Genomic DNA, 15,281 nt, shown 5'->3' on the forward strand with positions numbered 1-15,281 from the left:
GGGTTTCCATAATTATCTAATGTTTCATGAGAAATGGAAAGGTTTTCTCTAGTATATATGTCTTTTATTTGCCGCAAATCTGTTTTTCTCAACATCTTAGTCGTTGATATGATACAGTCAGCTATTTGGATGGAATTATCTCTCTACTTGCTATTTCTATGTTAGAGTTCCAATCCCTAGGAGTATTTAGACTATTTTTGTCACTACCTTTGCAATTTTAGTTTCATGTTTTGCAACATGAAAAAGAAAAACTTTGGAGACTCTTAAAATTAAGATTAACGCTGAGAATATTAACAGATGTATATACAAAATCTGCTATGAGTCCCCTACCAGGCTGAGAACTCTTCGAAGGCACAAACTGGACTTCTTTCCTTACTATAACCCATGTGTAGCACCTTACTGTGTAGATATTTGCCATTTTTTACTCCCCTGCATAGCTGCAGATTTTTTAATAGGCCCTTGAGCCCTCTACACAGTTGACCCTGGAATGACACAGGTTTGAACTATGCCGGTCCACTTACATGCAGATTTTCCTCTGCCTCTGACACTCCCGACACAGTAAGACCAAGCCCTTTTCTTCCTCCTCTTCTCAGCCTCAACAATGTAGGATGAGGAGGGTGAAGTCCTTTATAATGATCCACTTCCACTTAATCAATAGTAAATATATTTTCTCTTCTTTGCAATTAATATCATTTTTTTTCTCTAGTTTACTTTATTGTAAGAATAAAATATATAATACGTATATAAAATATGGGCTAAACAACTGTTTATGTTATAAGTAAGGCTTCTGGTCAACAGTAAGCTATTGTAATAGTAGTTAAGTTTTGAGAGAATCAAAAGTTATGCGTGGATTTTTGACTATGCGGGGGGCTGGTGCCCTTAACCCTGCATTGTGCAATGGTCACCTGCATTTGTTTTGTGTGTGTGGGGAGAGGAAGGCTAATATCTCCTACTGAACCATCTTGGTGATGTCACTGCTCTGTACCTAGCACCATATCTGGCCCATGGCGCTCACTGAATGTACCTGCTAATGTGACTTCTAAGACTCTAGACGTCTCAACAGCCTTATTAGACTGAAATTCTGAATATTCCTTTCCCATCAGGGATGAGCAGTGACAGTGCCTGGCTGAGGCCAAGGAGAAAGAGGGCCAGGAATTTCTTCTTACCCTGCTTTTGAGCATGCAAACTCTCCCTTGGGATATAAAGCATGCAAGTGTCTTGTCCCTCAGCTCTGGACACACTTACCTCTAGCCTGTGATTTAGGGATGCAAGAAGATAAGCAGTGGGAAAAGGAATTTCTCTAGTGAGTATGAAAAGAATTAAAGATCAAGAATATATTGCCAGCTCCCTATGTATCCCACCCACCTCAGTCATCAGCCAGACACAGCATGTGAAACAATCCCTCTGCCTCTGCACCTCTAACCCCTGCCATACATATTCTCTAAAGGGACACCATGTTTGAACACCATGTGTGGCTCCTGGGGTGAGCAAACCCATGACACACATGCTCAGACAATGTCCACGAGCTCCACCAACCTCTAGGAAGAGTGTGGTGATGGACTGTGCTCACATATTATTTGGTGAGTGTGTGGTGAGGGGGTGGTTGGGGACAGCCAGGGCCAAATAGGCTCAGTGTTTCAGGAGGGGCAAGCACAAATACTGGATCCCATTATTTCCTGGACAGACTGTGAGGACCCCAGAAGAACTTTGGTTTACACAGTGGGGGCAGCTGTTGCCTCAATGCCAATGGTAATTTCTTCAGTGGAGATAGTGAGACAGAGTCCTAATTGTAGAGGGAATTCTCCGTCCCTTTCTCAGACTACATAAAAGATACAGTGCCAAAGCCTGCTGGCTGTTATCATTGTGTGACTGCTGGCATGCCTGAACTTGGTATTGTTTTAGCAATTATCTCTCAGAGAAAGGAGGTAACATTTGTTAAGAGAGGAGAACAGATTACCCGGTGGCTTCATTTAGAACAGTCTTCCAGATAATATCAGAAGTAGAGCACGCCTTCTTGCTAGAATATGAAAGAAAAGAAAGCAGCTGAATCAATTGGGAAGCTGAATAACTGAACAACATCCCATATAATTATTGGAGCAGCAAAGAAATGCCTATGTTAGTTATTTGCAACACTTCTTGCTTCAAAAAAAGAGAAGCTTAAAAACATCAATAAAGACAGATGTAAAATCTCTGTTTCAAGACTCCCAGTTGACACTGATAGATTCCTACTGAAAAAAAAGATGTTTCCAAAAAGTAAAATAAAATCTTACTGCAAATATAGTAAAATTGCAAAGGAGGGGAGAAAAGTAGCCTCAGATCTGTGAGAAATGTCAATCTGCAAAGTCCATTATCCAAAGACCTTGTACATCAATACTAGATTTGAATTATGCAGCTGAGTTGCGCCTTCATTTAGACGGTGTTTCCCCCAAGTAGCCAGATAATATCAATATCTTGCATTTATATGATGATCATCTTCCCAGATGGCTTCATTAAATTGTATGTTTTATGAGACCCACTTTCTGAAATGTGGTCATCTCTGAATGAGAATGATGCTCCTGGGTAACTCGGGGCAAGGGAAAAATCGTGTTTTGCATTTATGCTGTCTTTCTATCAGTGATCATAAAAATCTTCAGTTAGCAAGCATTTCCTGAGCATCTGCGTGGGCAGAGCCCGAGACGAGGCTCTATGTGGTAACATACGGAAGATTAAAAGGTGTGGTCCCAACCCTCCAATACCTCAGTCTCCATTAAGAACAATTTTTCTGTTTCACAAATGTGAAAACTTGTGGCCAGACAAGTTTAGAGAATTGGAGAAGATCATGTAGTAAATTTGTTCCAGAGATAGGAGCCCTCATTTCTAGGATTGGGTCTACATGGTTTTGAGAATAACATCTAAAAATATTTAAAATATGCCAAACCTGCATTTAAGTGTTAACACTTTGGTTTTTGTTAAGGGAGAAAAGACTAGTTCCCAATTAGGAAAATGAAAAAGGGTCTGTTACGTTGTCAACATGAATTTGTAAATATTTCTAAATATCTAAGTCTTGTGGTAATTGTAGTGGAGGGACAAAAGGAGGGCAGGCTTCCAACTCTGAAGAATTTGGCTGATTTTAGAAGTAAAATGATTGCTGATATGTGGTAATTTCAAAGAAATAAGAAGTCTCCCTTGTGCCTTGAATGAAGATTCAATTTGTTGGCTTATTTCTTCCTACCTTGTAAAATTGCTAGTACTCTAGGAGAAGTCCCACATTCAGCCAACCCAGAAAAATGTCTGGCACACAGCAATCACTCCATGAACAATTATGAGGAATTTACGCTGTGTAGATGAGTTTCTCATAGCCTTTCCTAAGAACCTAGATTTTAATGGGTTTGGAAGTAGGGTGGGGTGGGGAGAGGTCAGAGGTAATAGGTGCCAAGGAAGGAAAGAGGAAATAGACAAGAGTGAAAAGGATAGCCTAGGGGATGGGGAAAACTTGTCTTTTAAATCTTGTTTAGGGACCATGGTGTGCAATGTACTGTATATCTAGAGATATGGAGATATAAGACTAGTATACTTAAAATACCTGCAAGCTCAGAGATTAGAAATCCCAACTCTAATTCTGATCGATTTGGGATTTGGGGCAAGTCACTTCACTATACCTGGGCTACAGATATTCCATCTGTTAAGGATATAGACTAGATAGTCTCTAAGATCAATTTCTGTTACATAGGATTCTGTTATTCTAGCTATATGAGAATATTGGAGCATTTGAAACAGGAAGTAGAAGAGTTGTTCTGATGCTTACTTATCTAGATGGAGAGAAGAGACAACATTAAAATCCAAAGGCTAATGATCCTTTCTTAATGTAAGTCTAGTCTACCAATCAAAATATATTGGATTCTATACTGTCAACCATAAAAGACCTCAGCCAACTTTGGATGAATTTTGGATAATGGAAGATTCATCTCTGTTCTAAAATTCTATACTTTTTTTCCTTCTTAAATTAGAATTTTTTTAAAGAAATGTCTAATTTGTGGCTCTATCAGTTGGTAATAAAGCTTTTAAATGTTTACTTAAAAATTAAACTGTTATCTCCAAAATATTCTACATTTCAAAAACCTTTCCCACGAAATAAAAATGCTAGATTATGTATTAAAATTACAGGTGCTGCATGAATTCAGAAAGTAGAAAGATCCTTGTGGTCAATAGGTAACCAAGAAAACCTTCAAAGTAAAAATGAGGTTCAAAGTTGGGCCCTGAGGGAATTTAAGACTGGGATTTTTGGAGAAGGGGGCTTTCTAGGTTTAAGAGGATCTTCCAAAGAGCAGGGCTTTCCAAATGCACACAGATGAACTATTCTGCTTGAGGATGAAGTTTTCACTGCTCCATGACTACTAACAAAACTAAAGGGCAATGTAGTCAGTATGTCCAATAACTAAATCAAAGCAATTTAAAGGACTACCCCTTATTCTGAGACAGTGTCCTTCCTTGTTTTAGTGTTAAAACATCCTTTTATAAATGATAGTGGTAGTAGATAATAGTTGTTTTCTTCTTATTACTTTTTTTAGACGGTGTCTCTCTGTGGCCCAGGCTGGAGGACAGTAGAGTGACAGTGCAACCTCCGCCTCCCGGATTCAAGCAATTCTCCTGCCTCAGCCTCCCAAGTAGCTGGGATTACAGGCGCCTGCCACCATGCCCAGCTAATTTTTGTATTTTTAGTAAAGATGGGGTTTCACCATGTTGGTCAGGATGCTTTGAACTCTGACCTCAAGTGATCTGCCTGCCTCAGCCTCCCAAAGTGTTAGGAGTACAGGCGTGAGCCAGATGTTTTCATTTTGAAGTGATGGCATCAAATTTGTCTTCCATATGATGGTCTCTCTTGTTCTCTCTTTCTCTTCCTTTGAGATTTTGCTGGCCAATGAAATCTAAAGATCTGTGGACTACCAGGTAGGCGAGTATTTCTAAAATGTTTCCTTTATTACAGCCTTTATCCATGTACACCAAGAAGTCAAGCACAGCTTTCTAGCAAGAGAAAGAACCACTTAATTTTAGAATTTTGTTTTGCTGTTCTTGTGATACTGTCATGGTAGTAAATGCTGGTCAGGCTTAGCTGTGATGTTGATAGAGTCAAGCTTAATATGCTAGACCTAGGATGTGTTTCAGGCCTTTCGGTGATATAGCATCCTAGAAAACAACATCTGCTTCGTTTTCAACTTTTACTTGGTTTCCAACCTACACTCCACGTTGGCAGCAGATCAGCTGCTAAACTGTTTACCAAAGTCCTTGCTTTGTAGAGATTAAATTAACAATTTCATAATTCTCTCTCATTCCATTGATGTAGAGTGACTAGATCATTAGATTTGCAGTATAAGCATGCCAAGTTTCTTTCTCAGAAGCCAATCTTGGGCATTCAAAGTACTGCTTGCCTCCTGGATACAGGGTATTCCCGCCCCTCTAAGCCACCAGGTATATACTCGTTTCCCTCTGGAGGAAACTATGAGGACATGGTGTTTTAGAAGAAAACATTATGGTCTTCCATTTCCACGGTTGCCCTTCTACCTCCTGGTCTCTTACTAAGGAGTACAGGGGAACTTTTCATTATGGTAATAGGGCTTGTGCTCTGAGAAGAGATAATGAGCTTTCTATATTTTTAATTGGTAAATTGTATATGCGTTTTTATTAGCTCACTACGATCGCTGAGCTGATATGGGGAAAAAAATAGAAACACAAACTCTGATTACATTTATTTCAACCGAGAGATGAAGGAAACAAAGGTCCAGATTGGGTACTAACTGGCTCAAGGTCACCTAGCTAGTTAGCTGAAGTACAAGGACTTGAAGTTGATCTAATGTTCTCTCTCCTACCTCCCTCCAATACCCCATCGGAATTGAAATCATTGCAATAGCCACTGCCAAGTACTTAACAATGGATATTTGATGGTGGTCCTTTAGGTCTGTACCAGGGTGGTTTTCAGTTTTTTACTTCATCAGCACAGGAAGGCAAGGACATCGCACTGACTCTCATATTTCATCCTTAGCTCTCGATTCCTTTAGTTTTACATTTCTGACTCTTCCTTCAGTTTCTTGTAGGGCTTTATGATTTAATTTAATTTCAGCTTATGGCTGGCTTTGGTACCCAGAAGAGTGGTAATTTGTCCTTTAAATTATTCACCCAGGGGAGTCGGTGTTCTTAGAAAATGAGGCGGGGAGAACCTATAAGCTTCATCCCAGCAGAGGGATATGTGACACACACTGATGCCTCACTCACTTGTTCTTCTCCCACAATACCTTATCTCCCATGTTCAGCCTTGGTTCCTATAATACCTTGTATTTCTGCAGAGCTTTTCACATTAACAAATAAAGCAATTTACAGCATATTTATACACTGACTAGTGACTAATTATACACCTGCAAGCACTGCAATCATTCCAGACAAGCAACATTCCTCTACATTAGCTTCCCTGTAGGAAGGTGTCTTAGAGCTATTTGCAGAGAGAATTTGGGGCAACAGTCAGTCTCGGCTCTGACACTCAATTGTTGAATGTGGGGGCAGTTATATAATCTAGGATGCACCTCTAGACATTTTAGCTCGGAGCTGAGCTAGGGGCTAGAAAGATTACGAAAGAAAAGAAAGAGTGGATGAATCTGACCCTAGTAGAACTCACTAAAATTGTTGATAAAACCAGGCAAGGCCAGGCACAGTGGCTCACGCCTTTAATCCCAGCACTTTGGGAGGCCAAGGTGGGCAGATAATGAGGTCAGGAGATCGAGACCATCCTAGCCAACATGGTGAAACCCCATCTCTACTAATAATACAAAAATTAGCTAAGAGTGGTATCATGTGCCTGTAGTTCTAGCTACTTGGGAGGCCGAGGCAGGAGAATCGCTTGAACCAGGGAGTCAGAGGTTGCAGTGAGCCAGGATTGCACCACTGCACTCCAGCCTGGTGACAGAGCGAGACTCCGTCTAAAACACAAACCAAAAACCAAAAACCAGGCAAAAACATATGCAACAACTCACAAAGAAAACATGACATTACAAAATCACCTGCCAGGGTGTTTGGTATGTTTTAGGTGGAACTGAAGCACGGAATGGAGGAGACTATTGCAGTTGTCAATTAAAAAGATAAGAGATGAATATTGGTAAGAGCTACCATTTAATGAGTGCCTACTATGTATTTATATTTCCTCAATACCACTGCCATTTAATCTCCTCATAATCTCCAATTATCACATAAAATTAATTGAAGTTCAAAGATGTAAAATAATGTTCTCAAGATTAAACAGATATTAAGGGAGAGCAGGAATTAAAACCCAGGTCTGTCTGACTCTTAACCACTCCATTATACCCTCTTCAGCCTAAGAAAGGGATGGCAAGCATTAACAAGATGCGAATATCTAGTGTGTAAAAGTGGATTGTACAGAGAGAAGAAGAAAAGGATTAGTAGAATCCATTTAAAGGGGTGCTAAGAAAAGAAATTAAATATTTTCAAAGTTTAAGTTTTGGCAATACAGTGGGGTGGAAGCAATGGAGGAGCTCCTAAGAAACTAATATGGGCTCAGAGGATGTTCTGTGATGAATTTAAACAGAAAATAGACAAGTAATCACATTTAAAGATAAAGTAGCAATATAAGCCTGTAAGAATTAGACGCTAATGTCCAGAATGTAAGTGAGCTATATGAAGAATGCTAAGTTAGTAAAAGGAAGCCTACACTTCTATGGGGAAGGGAGAACAAGTAACAAATATCTTTACTGCATGGAGCCTAGGCTCTGTTTGTTGGGCTCTGCTAATCCTAGTGTGGAGGCTTTAAAACTTGTCCGCAAATGTTCTCACTCTCCTCTCATTGAAAGGTGGAGCCCAGATCTCCTCTTTTTTCCTCTCTGGGATAATCTCAGTGACTGGTTGGCCAACACAGTATGGCAGAAGTGCCCATGTGTAACTTAAGAGGTGATACAGCTGCTACCTGGTTTGATACAAAGCAATGAATAACTGAAACACCTGGTGAGAATGTCCGAGCAGAGAAAAGCACACATTTGCTGATGTGAGGCATTTACTCCTGGGAGACCAAAGAACAAATTCAAAGTGTGGTAAGTATCAGGTCTAAGGAGTGAAGTAAGGATGAAAGATGAAAGTAAGTATTAAGGTCAGGCTGGAAACAGGTTAGGCTGTGGAGTGCAAGCATTCATGACTGCACTCTACAAACAATACCAGTGTAATTGGGTCAGGACTGATGTGATGAGCCATACAGCGTGCATTTTTATGTGTGACACAGAAATATTCCCAAGGTCAAAGGAGCCTGGTAGTCCTAGACACTCACAATGTTAACAGATAACAGGAGGAAAGGAGAACTCCCTAACCGCTTTAATTCCTATTTTCTCTCCAGATGAACAACTGTCACATAGAGAAGGGCAACATTAACACTGGTTTTTAAAAAATAAGGTAGGTGAGGAATCTATACGTAAGCACTGGCTACTGAAGCTGTGTGTAAGTCTCACAACCTAGATGAGGTCCGTTTCTCAGACACTAAAAGAACTTTAGGATAAAACAGAACTCCTGTCAATCATCATGAAGAATCTTGAGAATTAGGGAATCCTGAAAATGGGGAAATGTCTTCTAATAACCGAGGTGAATCCTGTGAATGCTAGGTAGGTGGGCTTCAGATCTGGGTTATCTTTCAGAACAAATCCTCAAAGAGATGATTTATAAGCCTCAGCAAAGGAGTCAGCATGAGTTAGTGAAGATGAAGTGGTTAACCTGAATTTCTATACGAATTTACCAATCTCTAATGACATGATTCTGAATATGAGCTGGGCACATAGTGAGAATGGCTGTAGGCAAATAATGATTTCTGATGAATGGATTTATGTTAACCAAAAGGCACACCTCCAGAGTCCACCACAGGCCCCTGTCCTTAGTGTTGCATTATCGAAAATGTTTATTACGAATAAGGTTCTGATGGCAGGATGGCGTGCTGACGCAGGTTGCAATGCACACTATTATACTGAATGCTGGAATCTGTACCAAAAGTATCTTGATAGGTAATAACTATGGACATGTTTTAAAAAGGAGAAATTCAACAGGGAAGCCCTTTTGTTTAGGACCTAGCCCTCACTCCCAATAGAAAAAAAAAATCCAAATGCCCCCAAAGTTTTACCCCAACAATGAAAGAACAGGATAGAAATAATATGGTTTGTGCGCGTGGAAAGGATTTAAGAGTTGTCTAAATTTAACAGCTCTATACAACTTAATAGTGGGATGTGGCTGACAAAAATGCTACTGTGATAGGATGTTATGTTAAAAGAAGTATATAGAACAAAAGATGTGACGGTGCAGCTCTGGTGTTTGTTCTGAAAGTGGTCCTGTGAAGGGATAGTGACAGACTGAAGCATATCCAGAAGAAAGCAACCACTATGGTTAAGGGATGGAGAACAAGTCATATGGAAAATGACTAAAGAAATTGGGTATATTTAGACATGACAAGGATCCTCGGGGGGCATGGAGCTGGAAGCAGATTTAACAATTGAAAGGCTGGCATACAGAATTGAGTGGCAATGTGTGGGAGCCATAAAGAAGCTGGAGAGACTTGAACCCTAGGAAAAACTCTCTTGTACCTGGACCTATGCAAAGATAAAAGCAGTTTCCTCAAGAGGTGAGGAATTCCCAAACTGAAGGCATTCAACAGACATAGGAAGGTCATTTGTCAAAGATAATATCAAAGCGAATAAGAATAAATCTGCAAAACTATGACCTTTTACCACTACTTTATCACACTTACTCCTTACAACAGGAGGCACTTGTATGATGAAGAAATTGAAGAACAGAGAAATAACTTGTCCAAGAATATGCAGCTGGTAGTGGAGAGCACAGCCTGCAAGGCAGATATGCCTTATTCTAAACAGTGCACATGCCCCAGGCTTCCTCAAATAAAACTGAGCTCTTATTTCCAGGAGAGGACACTGGATCAATCTCTAAAAGGAGAAATGGGATCCACTGAAGCTAGAGTAGCTAATACATCCTCTGAGAATATTAAACATCACCAGGAGTCTTCAGGCCATTGATGAGCTACACATACTGTTTCTCAGTTTGGAATGGCTTTTCTGATGATGGTTCTATCATAGCTCAATACCAAAATTAATTTTATAAATCTAAGATCTGCTTCTTAAAGTTCTTTTAGTTTTCTCCAATCATTACCAAAGTATTAATTCCTAGCCTTTAAAAAGAGTAATGCTTCTCAAATTCCAAGGGGATTAAATTTAAAATCATTTCACATAATTTCTTTACTTTGATGGGAAATTCTTTTGATGGTTTTTGGTTTTGGCAAGTCTCAATCCCAGAACAAATCTAAATTCAAGTTCTTGAGCTTCTACAGTGTGTTTTATGTCTGTTACATGAGCTAGCTTTATACATATTTCTTTTGGGTAAGTTTAATTATTGGATCATCGTGTCCTTCATCTGCTATCAAACGAAACCCTCTGCTTTTGTGAACCAATGCATATAAATGTATACATACATATAATTAGCAAGTCAGAGGAAATTCTCTGCTACTTCCATCAGTGTCTTATAAAAATAATATACACTCTTAGACAACCATGAGTCTAGCTTAAGTTCAGTTAGAGATAAGAATACACACATTGTCTTCGGGAGGGACCTAACATTATATAAACCCCATTATGTGTGAGTTCAGTTTGAATGGAGTGTCCCAGAGATGAAACAACAGTACGGTGAATTAGCAGGACAAAAATCTTTTAGAGAACACCTTGTTATGTTTTCTGACCTCAAATTGTATGGGCCCTTGTAATAATTAATAGCTAGTGTCGCTTTTATATTCTGGGTCTCTATCATTGCCTCTGACAAAGAGTTTATAGTCTGTAATCTTTCCAGTTGTCTTCTCACTCTGATGTTTTACACCTCAGTAGCTTTGTCTTAGAGGTGTATTTTGCATTTGCTTGCTCATTCATAGTGACCTCGCTTGGGCTTTGTTTAGTTTATTTGTTGCCTGATGATACATACCAAGCCTTACAGGGACCATTTGACTTTATATACATTCAATTTATTGACTTTAGGTGTCATTGCTTCTGTACAGACCTATCCAAAAATGCCTCCAAAGTGCTATGCCACTAAAAGATAAATGTCCTTATTCTCCTTTTTTGGAGCTGTTGATGTGCAAACCTCCCCCTGCCCCCTACCATCCACCTCAATATTGATGACATTATACATCAATTTCAAGATGTCCTTTACATTACTATACTTTTAAGCTTACTTACTTTATGCTTTTCTTCACAGTGATTTTGCAAATATTTTGCTTTTATGATGTACATGAGCTTAAGCCTAAGAATTCTCTCTCTAGTTTTATGTTTAGAACATTGTAACTTTTTTAGGTTTAAGTAATATTATGATCAAAATAATTTAAGTCAGTATGAGGGGTACATAAAAATTATTTGTGTGAAAACACTGTTCTAGGATATTCCTATTACATTTCTGAATGCATCATATAGCATTATTCTTAAATATTTAGCCAATATTTAAAATTGGTTTGCATTCTCTGGCTATGTCTCATCTATTACATTTGCTATGTGGCCAAGGAAAGCCTGGAAAGTATTAAAAACTCATCATGGATAATCACGAATTGATTGTGTTTAATACCACTGTAGATAAAAAATAGCTTTATTGACATATTCAAGTATGGCAATGTCAGGGTTTTTCTTTTCTTTCTCCTATCTCTATTGTCTTTTAAAAAATTCCAAACACAGCATACACTTTATGCAAGGCATGTTTTCAACTACCTCCTATTAAGTCAATAATTCCAGACCTTCATTTCTAGACCAATTTGGGGATTCAAACTCCAGATGCACATTTCCACTGCTCTACTGGACATTTTTACCTGAATGTTCAACAAGTATTTCAAACTCACTCAACCTGAAATTCAATTCTTGTACTCTTGTTCTAGATCAATGATGTTACTTTCACTCAGTCTCTCAGGCTCAAAACTTTGAAATCATCTTCCACCTTCTTTTCTTCACTCCTAACATTAGCAGTCATCAAGTCCTGATGATTCTTTGTATCCTCTGCCATTGCCTTTGTTAAGTTTGCACCACCTCTCAGCAGACAATCGCACTAGCTGCCCACGTAGATTCCCTGTCACCAGCTACCTACATCAATCTAGCTTAAAATAGGAAAAATATATCTGATCTCATTGAGAGTTCTCAGTTGACTTGCTTCTGTAGATGTGGGCTGACCTAACTTCTGCATTACCAGGCTGTGAATTTATTGATGGCAAGAGATCTGTCTTATTCATTGTTGTGTCTCAGTGTTTAACAGAGTTCCCACACGTAACTGCTGCTTACTACGTGCTTTTGAATGTTGACAGGGCACTAGTGAGTGACTAAGAAGAGCATAGGGTTTAGAATCCAATAGATCTAGGTTCAATTTCTGCCTTCTCTGCCACTTAGCTATGAAGTGACCTTGGACTGATTAACACTAAGTCAGTGATTCTCAACGCTCAGGTGGGGCTCGGGCACTAGAACTTTTAATAAATCTATGGGTGATCCTAATATGCAGCCAAAGTTAAGAATCAACTGCTTTTAGCCTTAATTTCTCATCTGCTATTTGGTATCTATTTCAAATGGGTTTTGAGCATGTGAAATGAGACTTAATTTAGCACAGTGCCTGGCACACAGAAAGTGATTAACATCAATCATGATGTTAAAATACAACTTCGATTTGCAATTTTCTTTTCAATTGCTACCCCCAGCTCTGCCTTTCTTTCAATTCCCAGAATGCACCAAGTTTTTCAGCTTTTGTGCCCTCACACCTGTTCTTCATCCTGCTCTTAGCAGATCCCTCTCAATCTTCAGCTCACGCATGGTCTCCAGGTATTCCCCTTTATTCTCCATCACAATATGGAGATGTTCCATCTTCATGGCACTTGTCTCAGTTTGTAATTACATATGAATTCCACCATTTACTGTATTTCCCCCACAGGACTGTAGCTTCACAAAGGAATGTGGCTTGTCTGTATTGATTTCCTCCTAAAGTCCAGTGCCAAGTGTCTGGTACCTGCCAGGTGCTCAGGTGATAGCTGGCTTAGTAAATAATCCATTCTGATCTTTCAAAAAAGCAAAATTCCTTGACTTTCTATGTCCCTCAAACATATCTCACATCAAAACACCGTAACAAAAACCAAAACCAAAAAAGTAGAATGGTCTGTAGTGTGTGGGGTTCTAGCTACTGAATAGGAAAATTGCAATAGTAAAAAAATTATCTTGGATGTTTTTAATTTGGGTAATGTTTCCAAGTCCAAGGTTCTTAGAGGCTTACTGAATGGCTTAGTCATCAACCTGTAGGCAATAATTAATGTGACTCCTACAATATCTCACTCCAACAAAGTCAATAAACTTTCGTGGGTGTTTGTATTAGCTAAGTAAAGGGCTTTTTGTTTTCTAACTTATCTTTGATCTTCTTGGTTGGGAGACCAAACAACATATAAAGCTAATGGAAAAAACCTTTCTTGAGGTCAAGAATTATCAAATTGTTGATACTTCTACCTATGAAAAAGACCTCAGAAATCATCTAAACCAATCTCTCATTTTACAGATGAAGAAAGCCTAAAAAAATGAATTTATTGCAAGTGATTACACACATACTGTCTTAGTGCTAAAATACAATCCAGGTTTCAAGGATCATTCACCAGCGTTCCATTGACCACATTACACCAACTTCAAAATAACTCAGTTATTATGATTTCTTGATGTTCTTAACCAATTTATATTCTGGCATCAATTAATTTAGGATTTCCATGTTTCCATAACAAAAATTTAGTCCAAATTCATGAGCTTGATGTTTAGAACTCACATGTCTCACCATACCTCTTTGTACATGCCAGACTCTGCAATCTGTTTCATGTTTTTCCAACTCTGAGCTTCCACCAGAATGCACAGGCTAACCATATCTGCATATTTACCCTCAACGCCCACTGAAAGACCACATCTTCCATGAAAACTTTCCTCAAATCTGGTCAAAGAAGACGATGGCCCTTTGAATTTCTCCTAGGGATTTTATATTCCTCCTTGTATTGCAGTAGGAATAACTGCATTAGATGTAGGAACCTTGGAACTGGTGCTATATGGTTTTTGCTTTTTAGGTTCTGTCACTACTTGCAATTAATACATATTTAAACGAAAATAAATGCCCCTCTAGGTTACAATTTTCCATAAGGATTTTCTTGAAGGCAATTTCTAAGTGTCTGAAAAAAGCTCGGTTGGAGTAGGCATGAACTGGACATAGAGGACTTGTATTGCTTTAAGGAAATACATGATGTCAGAACATTTTCAAATTATTGTCTCTTTTCTGAATGCTTTCTCTATTCTTTTAAAAATCATCGTCCATTCTGTATAATTGGCCCAGATCTTTCTTACTGGTAGTGGAAAAACTTACAGGAGTGAAATTTGAAAGCTACAGAAAACATTAGAGAAAACACTAAGATATAGGAAATGTTAGAGAAGCATCATGCAAATACTTGCCTAGAAACATTTTGTTGGAAATTCAGATTCTTTTTCAATTTTCAGAAGTAAATGTAGATAAAAAGGTCAAAAAACAAAAATCCATCTTATCGTTTATCAGTTCAAAGTAAATGAAAGGAGTTTACCATCTGACAGTCCTTTGGAAAACTATTATGCAATTACTCTCGGCCCAGATTTCATCTAGAACATTCAAGTCCATTGTAATCTTACCACATCCATACACGTTTCGGGTTAAGCCACCTCCAAATGGAATAACTCAATAACTAATACACTCAAGAGAGATTATTTTTTCTCTCTTTTTAAAAAGAGTTGCTTTAAAAAAACAAATTCAGGGGGCAGCTCACGCCTGTAATCCCAGCACTTTGGGAGGACGAGGCGGGCGAATCACGAGGTCAGGAGTTTGAGACCAGCCTGGCCAATATGGTGAAACTCCATCTCTACTGAAAATACAAAAAGTAGGCAGACATGGTGGCATGTACCTGTAGTCCCAGCTACTGGGGAGGCTGAGGCAGAAGAATCACTTGAACCCGGGAGGCAGAGGTTGCAGTGAGCCGAGATCATGCCAGTGCACTCCAGCCTGGGTGACAGAGAGAGACTCCGTCTCAAATAAATAAATAAATAAAAATAAATAAAAATTCAGAATAGGGAAGCAACTCCTCCTTATGACGAGTACCTTTCAACACTTATATGGGCTTGCTTTTGCATTGATGGCACCACTTTCATTCAAAAAAAAAAGTTCGCTTGCACAATCTGCAAAGATCTGTTTGGCTTGGTTTCATGTTC

This window comes from Pan paniscus, chromosome 13 (genome assembly GCF_029289425.2).
Source record: "Pan paniscus chromosome 13, NHGRI_mPanPan1-v2.0_pri, whole genome shotgun sequence".
In the NCBI taxonomy this organism is placed as follows: Eukaryota; Metazoa; Chordata; class Mammalia; order Primates; family Hominidae; genus Pan; species Pan paniscus.